Below are 14,046 nucleotides of genomic sequence, written 5' to 3'. Positions count from 1 at the left end.
GTCGATTATGATGCTTGGCGTAGCAGTGTAGAGTTTTGCATAAATGATCCCACCATCTCCGATACCCAGGTTGTCAGAAAAATTATGGAGAGTCTCTCACTGCCAGCAGCCAATGTAGTGAAATCACTAGGTCCAACAGCTACATCTAAGACTTACCTCACGCTGCTTGATTCGGCCTATGCTCCAGTAGAGGACGGTGATGAGCTCTTTGCTCGCTTTTTGAACACCAACCAAAATGTTGGTGAGAAATCCGCTGATTACTTGCAGAGATTACACACTGCTTTGAGCTCAGTAATCAGCAGAGGTGGGATAGCTCCTGGTGATGCGAATAAACAGCTTCTCCGACAGTTTTGTCGTGGTTGCTGGGATAGCCCATTGCTAACCATCCAGCTTGAACAGCGGAAAAGTGACCCTCCTTCTTTTGCTGAACTGCTTCTACTACTGCGCACTGAAGAGGATAAGCAGGCAAGTAAGGCAACCAGAATGAAACAACATTTGGGGATAACAAAAACAAGAGCTCTCACACAATTACAGACCACATGCATGCCAGACACCAGTAGTTCTTACCCCATTATGGATCCTGCTGATGCTCCCACATCAGATGATGATCTCAGGAAACAGCTTGCAAATCTTAGCGCTCAGGTAGCACAGCTCCAGGCAAGATGCACAGACAAACCTGGAAAAACTGTAACAAAAGGGAACAAAAAACAGCAACAAAAGACAAAAGTTGAACCAGACATGAAAGAAATCAAACAAATCACAGCAAGGGTCCCAAGACCGAAGCCGTGGTATTGTTTTAGGTGTGGGGAGGATGCTCACATTGCATCAGCATGCAGCAAAGATCCAAACCCAGTGTTAGTAGCTGCCAAGAGAAAAGCGCTCAAAGAAAAGCAGCGCGTGTGGGAAAGCTACAATAACCCCACTGACACACCTGATTTAAACTAGTTGAAGCTTCTGTTGTGGGACAGACAGAAGCTAGGGATGAGAAACGTCCCACTTCAAAAAACACAAAGAAGGCAATGAGTTTAAAAACTGATGCACAAAACAACAGGAAGCTGCCTAGTCGACTTGTGGGGAGAAAGTGCACATCCAGAGTAGCTGTCAATGGGGTGGACTGCAGCTGCTTACTGGATACAGGCTTGCAAGTCACTACCATATCCATGACCTTCTACCAAGACCATCTGTCTGAGCACCCCATTAAACCCATTTCAGACCTTCTAGAGGTTGAGGGGGCAAATGGCCAGACCGTCCCATATCTCGGATATGTGGAGACCAACATAAAGTTCCCAAAAAACTTCCTAGAAACTGAACCTGAAATACTTACCTTGGCCCTAATTGTCCCTGATCTCCGTTCAAACAGTGATATCCCCTGTTAATTGGTACAAACACTCTTGACCCATTGTATGACCTACATTGTGAGTCCTTACCTCATTGTCAGTCCATTCCTTATGGCTATCAGCAGGTCCTGAAAACACTGGAGATCAGAAAGAAACAAGCAGGAAATGGTAAGATTGGTCTGGTGAAACTTAAAGGTCAAACTCAAGACGTCCTACCTGCAAACCAGAAGGCGCTGTTTGAAGGTTTTGTGTGCTCCAACCAAGCAGAGCCAGAACAGTGTGCATTACTTGAACAGCCGACTAGCTCATCTTTGCCAGGTGGTGTCTTTGTAGATTGCTGCCTGATCACTCTTCCAAAGCATGGTCCCTACAAAGTTCCAGTGCTCCTGAGGAACGAGACAAATCATGACATCACACTTCCCACAAATTGTGTGATCGCTGAGCTAGTCACCCCTGACTCCATCCTTCCAAATCCCTCGCCCAGAGAGAAAAGTGACCCACCTTTCATGGCTAACTGTTCTGTCCAGCAGCAGGATACGGACACAAAGTCTTCCTTGAACTTCGACTTATCATCACTTCCTGAAGAATGGAAGCACAGAATTACAAAAACATTAAACACTTTCTCCGATGTCTTCTCTCACAGCGACCTTGATTTTGGTCATGCGACCAAGGTTCAGCATCACATTAACCTCAAAGACGAGACTCCCTTTAAGCAGAGGTCACGACCCATTCACCCTCATGATTTCGAGGCAGTCAAAAAACATCTTAGAGCACTCTTGGATGCTGGTGTCATTAAAGAGTCTGAGTCTCCGTTTTCCTCGCCTATTGTTGTAGTGCGGAAAAAGAACGGTGAAGTGAGGTTATGTGTAGATTATCGAAAACTAAATCTGCAGACTATCCGTGACGCCTATGCATTGCCGAACTTAGAGGATTCTTTTTCAGCCCTTGCTGGGTCACAATGGTTTTCGGTGATGGACCTCAAGTCGGGCTATTACCAAATCGAGATGTGTGAGGAAGATAAACCAAAGACTGCGTTTGTGTGCCCCTTCGGGTTTTATGAATTTAATCGTATGCCGCAGGGAATTACAAACGCTCCGAGCACTTTTCAAAGGCTCATGGAAAAATGTATGACAGACATCAACTTGAAAGAAGTCCTCGTCTTCTTGGACGATTTAATCGTGTTTTCCAGTACACTTGAAGAGCATGAGACCCGGCTCATTCATGTCCTTGAACGCCTGAGAGAATACGGGCTCAAGCTCTCGCCTGGCAAGTGTAGGTTCTTTCAGACCTCCGTTCGTTATCTAGGACATATTGTGTCCAGGGAGGGGGTGAAAACCGATCCCGAGAAGGTTGAGTCACTAAAAACCTGGCCAAGACCACAAACCTTGAAAGAACTCCAGTCATTCCTTGGCTTTACCGGTTATTACCGGAGGTTCATGAAGGACTATTCGAAAATAGTGAAACCACTTACCTCTCTCACTGCTGGCTATCCACCTCGCCGGAAGGGTTGCAAAGCCAGTCCAAATGATGGTAAATACCTAGATCCCAAGCAACCTTTCGGAGAACGTTGGAGTGATGCATGTCAGCAAGCCTTTCAAGGAATAATTGAGAAACTCACCTCTGCACCCGTGCTCGGCTACGCTGATCCGAAGCTTCCCTACTTCCTTCATACAGACGCTAGCACCACAGGGTTAGGAGCAGCCCTGTATCAGGAACAGGGGGGAACCACACGTGCAGTTGCATACGCGAGCCGAGGTTTATCTAGAAGTGAGTCCAGATACCCGGCTCATAAATTGGAGTTTTTGGCCCTTAAATGGGCCATTACAGACAAATTTCATGATTATCTGTACGGCAATACTTTCACCGTCGTTACAGATAATAATCCCTTAATGTACCTGCTAACCACAGCAAAGCTAGATGCCGCTAGCTACCGCTGGCTTGCAGCGTTGTCAACCTACACCTTCGACATCAAATACAGAGCTGGCAGACAGAATCTAGATGCGGATGGCTTATCCAGACGGCCTCACGGGGCACTTGTGGACGATTTGGCTTCTCAGGAGGAATGCCAATGCATTGAGAAGTTCAAGTCTCATCTTCTGTCGTCTGTAAGGGATGCTGAGCCTTCTCACCTTCTTTTAGCAGACACTGTCACTGCAGCCTGTCAGAGGCATACAGTTTTGTTAGATGATGCACCACCTTTTGGCCTTGTGCAGTCTCTTGCTATGTCCTCCGCCGCCATTCCTACTGTCTTTGATGAGGAAGATCTAAACAACGGACTTCTAACAATTCCAAAGTACAGTCATTCTGATCTCATGCAGGCACAAAGAGACGATTCTATCATTGGCAAAGTCATCAGCCTATTAGAATCAGGAAGTAACTTACCTGCAGGCTTCAAAGCCGATTCCTCTGACCTCCATTTGATCTTGAAGGAATGGAAGCGTCTCGAGCTTAAAGATGACCTCCTTTACCGGAAGCGCTTTTCTGGAACCGAAACCATCATGCAGTTCGTTCTCCCTGAGGCCCTCAGGCCCACTGTGTTGCAAAATCTTCATGACAGTATGGGCCATCTAGGGATTGAGCAGACGGTCGAACTTGTAAGATCTCGTTTCTACTGGCCGAGAATGGCCTCAGACGTCGAAAGAAAGGTAAAGATGTGTGAGAGATGTGTCCGCAGAAAAGCTCCACCCGATAAGGCGGCCCCGCTTGTAAACATCCAGACCACCAGGCCGTTAGAGCTCGTATGCATGGACTTCCTCTCATTAGAGCCTGATAGCAAGAACACAAAAGACATTCTAGTGATAACAGATCACTTTACAAAGTACGCTGTGGCCATTCCCACCCGAGATCAAAAGGCTAGCACTGTGGCGCGGTGCCTTTGGGAACATTTCCTTGTGCACTATGGGTTCCCCGAGAGGCTCCACAGTGATCAAGGGAGAGATTTCGAGTCGCATACCATCCGAGAACTGTGCTCCCTTCTAGGCATACGAAAGGTGAGAACCAGCCCGTATCACCCTAGAGGGAACCCAGTAGAGCGCTATAACCGAACTCTACTTAGTATGTTGGGTACATTGAAGGACAGAGAAAAAACACACTGGCGTGACTTTGTGAAGCCCCTCACACACGCTTATAACTGCACAAAAAATGATGTTACAGGCTTTTCCCGTACGAGCTAATGTTTGGAAGACAGCCACGGCTGCCTGTGGATATTGCTTTTGGACTACCAGTTACCAACAAACAGACCCTCTCGCATTCACACTATGTCAAAACCTTGAAAAGTCATTTTAAGGAAAGCTACGAGCTAGCTACCAAGAACTCTCGTCAAGTGGCTGAGAAAAACAAGAAAAGGTTTGACAAGGTTATCCGTGAGTCCACATTGGATGTTGGAGACAGGGTCTTAGTCCGAAATCTTCGTCTCAGGAGTAAACACAAACTGGCAGACCGTTGGGAGCCAACAGTGTATGTAGTCACCAAGAGGATGGGAGACTTGCCTGTGTATTCATTGAAACCAGAGAAAGAAGATGGTCCCCTGAGAACGCTCCACAGAGACCTTTTGCTCCCTTGTGGTTTCCTTCCGCAGGCGGAAGAGGAGGAGCCTGAGCGTATCAGTAAACCTCAAAGACCACGAACTCGACAAAGTGTCACTCAAGCTGAGGCTAACGACTTGATTCAAGAGGATGATGAAGTCTGTTATCAGTTTGAACCATCACAAGAGATAAAAGAGACACATTTCATCAAAATATATGACACACCAATACTGAACCCAGGAAAACAAAAGGAGGAACTTGGGAAACCTGGAGGAAAATCTGACAACCACTTACCTGCAACTGAAATACACTTACCGGAAATGTCCATTGGAGCCCCACACTTACCTGGAAATCCTTCCATGGAGACGCCAAGTGATGGAGAGCCCATCTCGGAACCACCTGAAAAGGAAAATGAAAGTGAAACAAATGAGTCAAACCTTGAACATGGAATCACAGCAGACGAGCCGCCTGGTAGTGAGGAAACTGACCATGAGGTAGGAGACGGCCTCTTTAACCAGCCTCCATCCACGCCAGAAAACACCTTGGCAGATGGGTCAAACCTACCTGGAATGAGCTCCATGCAGACAGAAAGTCAAAACATGGCTGAAACAGAGATGAGGGACCAGATTAATGAGGAATCAGTGACTAATGAGGAACCAGTGACTAATGAGGAACCAGTGACAGTGGCTCAAAGCAACGACTCAGACCTGTCTCAGTCCATACGGAGATCTGAGAGACTTCGTCAGCCATCAAAAAGACTTGAGTATCCTCAGTTAGGCAACCCATTAGTCACAGTTGTGAAATCACTATTCCAAGGGTTAAGTGAAGCTTTTATTGATTCCCTGAATAATGATAATAAATGGTCCCAGAGTCAAGCTTTTGAGATGACCACTCCTATTGTAGAGTAATAACATGCAGCGGGACGTGCATGGGAATTAAAAGGGGAGGGTGTAACCCAGTAGAAAAAACGGTTACTAGTGTTGTTTCCCTTTAAATATTATTTTTTATTAATTAACCCTCTTTAATTTATTATTATGTTGATAATATTAATTCTATTAATCAGTCCTTATTTGTTGTGTTAAATGCATGATTTATAAGAAAAAGTAGCCCCACCCTCTTCTCGCGAGAGTTACAGTGCGTGAGTGAGAGTACAGAGTAGAGCGGTGCGGAGTCAGAGCTACAGAGTCACAGCAGCGGTGCGAGCAGATGAAAACACAGAAGAGAAAGTTGATATAAAGTCACGAAAATAACAGTTGTTAACTCGCTTATCAACACAGCATAACCCGGGAGAGTGTGCCTACCTGCAGCAGAGAGGTGGTCGAGGACCTGTGGTTTGTTATTTTCGTCCGAGACCTGGTGAGTTGCTCGAGCTAACTAGCGCTAGTACATGCTAATATAGTAGCCACATCGTGATTTAGCCTGGGAGACGGCAGAACGCTTGTTTACTCATGAACGTGACCTGCCGCTACTGTTTACTCTGTGTTTAAGACTTAAAGCTGCATATTTTTCTCCGGTGATCTGATAAAAACATGAGGTGTGCTATTTATTTTCCTGTATGTGTGTATTAATTACGAGATGCACTGTTTAGGGTGTGTATCGGTTTAAAAACTGCTAAGCATGTTCATTCATCACAGAGGCAGAAACTCTGAAGCCTGAATTGATATTATGATGTGTGTTAAAGGTGCATTTAGCTAATTTTCAGTTCATAATTCAATGAACATGTGTGAAATGGTTAAAAAAGGATTAAAGTGAACAATATTTCATGTGGAAACTGAGTTAAAATTATCATAATTCATGGTAAAGAAGCTAAAATGATCATAATTCATGGTAAGGAAGCTAAAATAATTCATGTTGATGTAAAATGATTAAAATGTGTGAAAATACTCACCTTGAGATAAAAAAAGAACTGTACAGTTAAAAAGATAATTCCTTTAATCACTATTTGTTTCAGTAGTGTGTTGAGATTTATATTATATGGCCATAAGAGAAGTATGATTTTGTGTTAAGTAAAGCCCTGTTTTTATACAGGCTAGGTTTTTGAGACCCTCAGAGCCTTTGACGTGGATTTGGATTCTCCTGTTGAGGGAGATGGCGAGCTAGTGGAACAAAGAACCAGCACCTGAGCCCGAGGAGGACATCCATCCTTCTTCACCTTCACCTTGAGTGTGTGGAGTGGTAGGACCACCACACACACCCCTGACTCTTTTGACTTTTTCCCCTGACTTACACACACACACACTGACTTAAGCGCGCTGACGAACCATACATTAAAGGACCTCTCAAAGACAATTAAAGGAACATTCACAAACATTAAGGAACAACTAAAGGACAATTAAAGGAACAACTGAGGTTCCTATTGAACACTTTATTTTGGTTTTGGGTTTGAAGATACTGTGAAACTGTTGAATTGAATTTTATTTTATTTTTTATTTTTCTACAATTTAATACAAACAATTTACATCCAGAATACTTCGTGGCTCCATTTATTCGTTGTGTCTGTCACTTCTTTTTAAACCCTCCTCTACGAACCTAGTCACTAGTCCAGAACATTCCGTGGTAACGAGCGGGTTACACAAGAATGGAAATGGTGTGACTGCTGATAGCAACTGAACGCTGTTGCAGAATTAGCAAATAGTGCAAGCAGTGATCACCATACAAATGTTTGACCAAGGTCGGAATCGAACCCACAACCTCATGGTCATTAGACTTCCACTCTGCCTCTAGGCCACAGTGCACACACAGTTGCAGAGACTGTTGTCTGTTAATGATCTGCACACTGTCAACATCAAGAAAGCTTGAGAGTCAAGCTTGAATGACTTAGAATGAAAATTTCTGTGAATTTCAGGCTGAGAGCAGCAGTTTCAACATGAAGCAAGTTATCAGAAGTCAACAGAGGACAACTGGGAAAATAATTCACTATAATTGTTGTTGAGGCAAGATTTGAACCAGCAACCTTCAGGTCTCCAGACCAGCAAGCTAACCACTAGGCTACAGACAGAGACAGTATGTGAGAGGTAAAGAAAACCTATGATAAGAGGATCACTGGCTTCTGCTTAAAAAAAAAAGTAAGGAATCGAACCCATGACCTCATGATCAATAAACCTTTACTCTGCCACTTCGCCACAGAGAGCACAGACATAAGCATGTTGCCATTGTAATGTGATGATGTGCTGCAAACGGTGGCAGAAGCAATTAATGCGTCTCTTAACGAACACCTGTAACCAATTGAGGGTGGGGGAGGGGAGCAGAATTCAACATCACATAACAAGATTACTCAGCCTGGATTCAAACTAGTGACCTTGGGGTTGGCAAGCGGCCACCTTACCAACTGGACTACAGACAGAGTTGTGGAGAACTCTCAGCATTGGGCTGAATGAGAGCAGAGAGCTCCCTGGCTGCATTTAAAAAATATTTTAAATTATTATCTAAGTCTCTTTGCATTTTTGACCAGAATTTTAGCCAGAAGACAAGTGTGGCTACAAAACTGGAGAAAATAATTTGTCTAGAGTTTAATTTGCAGAAAAAGTTAAATATTTGAAAAAGTATTAATAGTTAAAAAGAGAAAAGTAATGCCGATAAAGTTCAAAAAAAGCTGCACGTTTTGATATATGAATTGTTGAAATAGCACAACACCTAACACACTAACCATATGGCCACAGAGAACCTGAGTTACAATGAGCTTTATACTATGAGGAATCAAAGACTATCCAATGACAGCTGAATAATTGGAATCAAAAGTCAAGCAATGATGTGAAATGACTGAGGAAGGAATCGAACCCATGACCATATGATCACTAAACCTTTACTCTGCCACTCGGCTACAGAGAGCACACTGCTTTCAAGACTGTTGTCATTCATTGTAATGTGATGATGTGCTGCAAACTGGTATGAGTAATCAAGGAGATAACAAACACCTGTAACCAATTGAAGGCGGGGGAGGAGAGCAGAATTCAACATAACATAACAAGAGTTCTTCCCTTGGATTCGAACCAGTGACCTTAGGGTTGGCAAGCAGCCACCCTAACCCCTACACTACAGTGGAGTTGTGAAGAGAAGAGGTTGAGACTTTGATGAATGTGAGATTTTTCAATGATGCTTAAAATAAAAAGAAATGAGGATAGATTAGCCACACCAAGTAAGGAGAGGACTTTTTTGTGACCTGTGACTATTTTTTGGTGAATTAAAATGAATTAAAAAGCACTTAACAGCAAGTTACAAAGTTGAGCTCCTTCTCCTGCTGATGTGAAAAAAATGCATTGGGCTGAATGAGAGCAGAGAGCTCCCTGGCTGCATTTAAAAAATATTTTAAATTATTATCTAAGTCTCTTTGCATTTTTGACCAGAATTTTAGCCAGAAGACAAGTGTTGCTACAAAACTGGAGAAAATAATTTGTCTAGAGTTTAATTTGTGGCCGTGCTGACAGTTTAGCCAGAAAAACTCTAGAATGTTTTTTTGCCTATATCCACTCTGACACCACTCTAGCTCTGCTCGTTAGACGCAATACACACCCATTATAAGGCTGAAAAAAATCAGAAAAAGTTAAATATTTGAAAAAGTATAAATAGTTAAAAAGAGAAAAGTAATGCCGATAAAGTTCAAAAAAAGCTGCACGTTTTGATATATGAATTGTTGAAATAGCACAAAGTATGAAGGACTAGAAGAAGACCGTAAAAAGGCGGAAGAAAATGGCCAAACAGAAGAACAATAGTGTGACTGCTTCAGCAGTCACACTAATAATGACTAGGAAAAAATCGCCCGGGCACTGGTCCCTGCAGCTATTTCATAGCTGTTGGGACCAGTGCCCGGTGCGATTGCCCGTGGCCCTAATAATGTACTAACTAACGTTAACTAGAAAATTTCCTCTGGGGAAATTTTGAATGGGCCACGGGGCTACTGCCGGTTTTGCCATCTCTGTCAACATGGGAATCAAACCCACGATCTTAAGGTCAAGACAGAGCTGATCAGACAGACACATGATCATCTTTCTATAAGCACTGATATGGAGGAGCTGTAATCACATTAGGTTAACTGTGTGTGTGTGTGTGTGTGTGTGTGTGTATAATCACATGAAGTTACCTGTGTGTGTTAGAGTGTGGGAGAGGAGTGCGCGCTTCCGCTACCTGTGTGTTTTGATGTGTGTGTGTGTCTGTAACTGTAATCACATGAAGCTGGCTCTAGAGTCTGTGTGTGTGTGTGTGTGTGTGTGTGTGTGTGTGTGTGTGTGTGTGTGTGTGTGTGTGACTATGAGCTGCATCCTGTGTCAGTCTGATTTAGCTGTGTCTGTGTTTATAAACATTTAAACGAGCGCCAGGTGGATTGTTTATGAAGTTAACAAGCTCTGGCCTGAGAATCAGAGGTTACCACGGCGATAGGGGCCCCCAGGCTGAGATAGACAGAAACGTGGAGAAAAAGAGCCATTTTCTGCCTCTGCACCGGTCTCACATTTAGGCTTACTGTGACAAAACGGTAACTCCTATCAGAACAAAACACAGATCACATTACTCTAAGGACTTCCTGAAAAATTTGGTACGATTTGGTGTTTCTACAGTAAATATTTTGGAGACGCTGGCAGTTTTAAAACATCGGTCCGTTCTGCTTCTCTCAGAAAATATTTGTATTGGAGTCAATGAGGAGCAGAGACAGATGTGGCCGCACTCAGAGGCTTATTCTGTAAATTCTGTAAGTCTCTCTGATATTTTGAGCACATGATATGAGAGATAACAAGTTTGTCTTACAAATTCTGAAAAAATTATGTGTGTAGAGTGTAAATTGTGGCCGGGCCGAGTGTGGAAAGAGAAAAAATCTGGAGTTTTTCTGGCAGTTTCTCTAACCGATGATGTCACGTGCTCAGACACGAACATTCCGTGCAATACACAACCATTATAATCTCATAATTTCTCCAAAAATGATCATGGTCATTGATCAGGGATTGATCAAAAACTATATGACCTATCAAAACGTGGAGTAATACGACAATACACAAGACTTGTGTCTACTGTTTAAAGTTTAAATGGAGTCTCTAGGTGAAAGTATGCCTGATCAGTAGACGTTTGTTAAACTCCAATGATTGGTCTTTTTCGCTCTTTTTTTTTCACCCGTCCCATTGACTTCAATGCAAAATTTTGCGCAGTTTAAGCAAGTTATCAGAAGTCAACAGAGGACGACTGGGAAAATAATTCACTATAATTGTTGTTGAGGCAAGATTTGAACCAGGAATCGAACCCACAACCTCATGATCACTAAACCTTTACTCTGCCGCTTTGTCACAGAGAGCACAGACATAAGCATGTTGCCATTGTAATGTGATGATATGCTGCAAACGGTGGCAGTAGCAATTAATGCGTCTCTTAACGAACACCTGTAACCAATTGAGGGTGGGCAAGGGGAGCATAAGGCAAGGCAAGGCAAGGCAATTTTATTTGTATAGCCCGTTTTTACAAACAGTTTGTCTCAAAGGGCTTTACATGGCATCGTAACAACATCCTCTGTCCTTAGGCCCTCACATCGACTGAGGAAAAACTCCATGGAAACCCTTTTAACAGGGAAAAATCGGAGAAACCTCAGGGTGAGCAACAGAGGAGGGATCCCTCACCCAGGACGGACAGACGTGCAATAGATGTTGTTACAGACAAGAAAACAGTTTACAGTTTGTCACAGAATGTGCGAAATATGGAAATGTTAGCAGGAGTTGATGATGAAGGCAGTCATAACATAACAAGAGTGCTCCCCTTGGATTCAAACCAGTGACCTTGAGGTTGGCAAGCAGCCACCTTAACCACTACACTACACTGGAGTTGTGCGAAGAGAGGTTGAGACTTTGATGAATGTGAGATTTTTCAATGATGCTTAAAAAAAAAAGCAAATAGTATAAATGAGCCACAACAAGTAAGTAGAGGACCTTTTTGTGACTTGTGACAGGGGGGGGGGGGACTAAACGAGACTGCTCTCTCTCTCTGACAGCTGCCCACTTGTTTATATCTGATATATGCTCCGCCTGGCTCCATCTAGTGGCCGAATTAATTTGAATTTGCAATAATGCTCCTTTAATGGGTCCATTTTCGATAAATATATCGTTTTGTCTTCATAGTTATTTTGTTATTATTATTTAGTGGTTGGCTCGCCCAGCATTTCCTAGTTTCCCGGACGCTGCCCAGCAGGTCATGGGAATAACGCCGCCAAACTACGACGGTATCTGATCGTCTTCGAACCTCCGACTTTACCTAAACTTGAGACTTTTAGGAGTATGCTCACTTTTTCTTTTATTCAACTCATCTTAAGAGGCAAAATGGGGTGCTGTTGCGCAAGCTAGAATGTAGACGCATCTCTTGCAAGCTCCGACAAGGTCAATTTCTAAAACTTAATATAAAGACATTTAAAGGTCCAACAACAAGTAGGGGCTACGATTTCCGGCTGTAAAAGTTGTTAAAGCAGAAGTAAGCGATCCGGTCGTTTTGGCTAGCTTCTTGTCAGCCGATGGAGTTAGCAGTCCCCGCCCTCGTCATGGATCTATTGGTCCTCATCCCTATGTCACCACATTCACGCGCATCCCTTGGCTGAACACACAGACCTTCATGCCGTTCTCTCTCCTCATTGGATAAAGGTTGTAGGATACAAGGAAAGTTTTCTCCTCTGCTTACAGCAGAGCAGAGTGACTGACAGACCCGTGTTTCAGACCAAACACGCTATGTAAGTGATTGCTGTCGGAAGATATAACTATTTAAGACTTATATTAACACAAAAATTCCACTTACTTCTGCTTTAACAAGAGCAGATCCTGCACAAAGGGTTAACCCTAGAACACTAACGTCGGGTGATTTTCACCCATGAAATTATTGTTTCATAATTTTCATTATGTTGCTGTTGTCTGAGTTTCATGGGTCCCTGGGTAGCTTCATACTGCTCACTGACGTCATTGAAGGTAGGCATGTTACCCTGCTGCCATCCCTAGTTTTTTCAGCAGGCACATGTTCGGGTGGATTTCACCCGACGTTAGTGTTTATGTATCTAAATCTGGCTACCATTTCTGGTGATGCTGAAAATGTTTCTTTTTTCTTTTTACTCCACCAAATAAGGCTCAGATGTCCCACAAATGGGTGGTCTGAAGGACAAAGTCCCAGCTCCATTAGTTTTTTTTTAAAGGAAGTTTTTGTTAAAAAAACTAAAAAAATCACAAATTTTGGACATTTTTTTATAGGGTCACCATGATACCTTTTTTTCATTTTGTGAAACATTGTATAGTGGAAAATTAAGGAAGTGTACTTCAATTTGCCATGTATTGTTGTATTTTAATATACTTTGGTGAGAAATATTTTTTTATGGGTATATTATATCGGGTAAAAAATACCCGGCGTTAGTGATGATGTTACTTTTTGTAACGTTAGTGTTCTAGAAAATCTTATGAGATCTTGTATGCACCTATGTTGGGGAGGTGCAAGGGTGGGTGTTTTTTGTCTTTTCTCTTTTTTAGTAGGTTACAAAGCCCCATAGGAACATCAATAACATTTGCCAGTTGGAAAAAAAATATCTGGAGCATTGAATACACTGATTTTTATTAGAACCATGGAAAATATTGCTTCGAACTGTTCTGTGTTAACCTCTTAATGCACGCCCCTATTTTTCATGTTTTTTGCCATAACGCCATGCCCAAGTTGTGAGCAGCACAGATCCCACATAGTTTAAGATTCAGAGATGTGCCTGGTATCATTGTAAAGGTAACACTCTCAGGATTACTGTTAAGGTGTTTTTTTGATTCTGTGACTTTACTGACAAAAATGGCAAAGGTTAGAATGATTAAATTGTTTCCCCGCCCATAGGTTTGCCTATAGAATGACATGGGTACAGACATTCAGGGACCTCTCAGCAGGCTATAGACACAATTAGGCCACAGCCACAGGTCTTGGCTTCCTGCAGTCCAAATTTCAAGTCAAAAGACCAAAAGAAACAAAAAAAATACAACCGCTAAACTCCTGGCGCGCAGTAGAGGGCGCACCCCTAAAAGCAGTGGATTATAGAACTATACGCCTATCTGCATTGTGTATTTCTATGCGGCGGAGCGGGTGGCGCGCACGTCGGATACACGGGGGTTTGTTTATCAGCAACCAAACGTGATGGCGTAGTGTCATACACCGTTGAAAACCTCAGACTATTGGCTAAAAGGTTATCGGCTTCATTTCACGGACAATTT

This window comes from Trachurus japonicus, chromosome 21 (genome assembly GCF_045865225.1).
Source record: "Trachurus japonicus isolate A0001 chromosome 21, Traja_1.0".
In the NCBI taxonomy this organism is placed as follows: domain Eukaryota; kingdom Metazoa; phylum Chordata; class Actinopteri; order Carangiformes; family Carangidae; genus Trachurus; species Trachurus japonicus.
The sequence above is the reverse complement of the archived record's forward strand: the minus strand, read 5'-3'. Positions refer to the sequence as shown.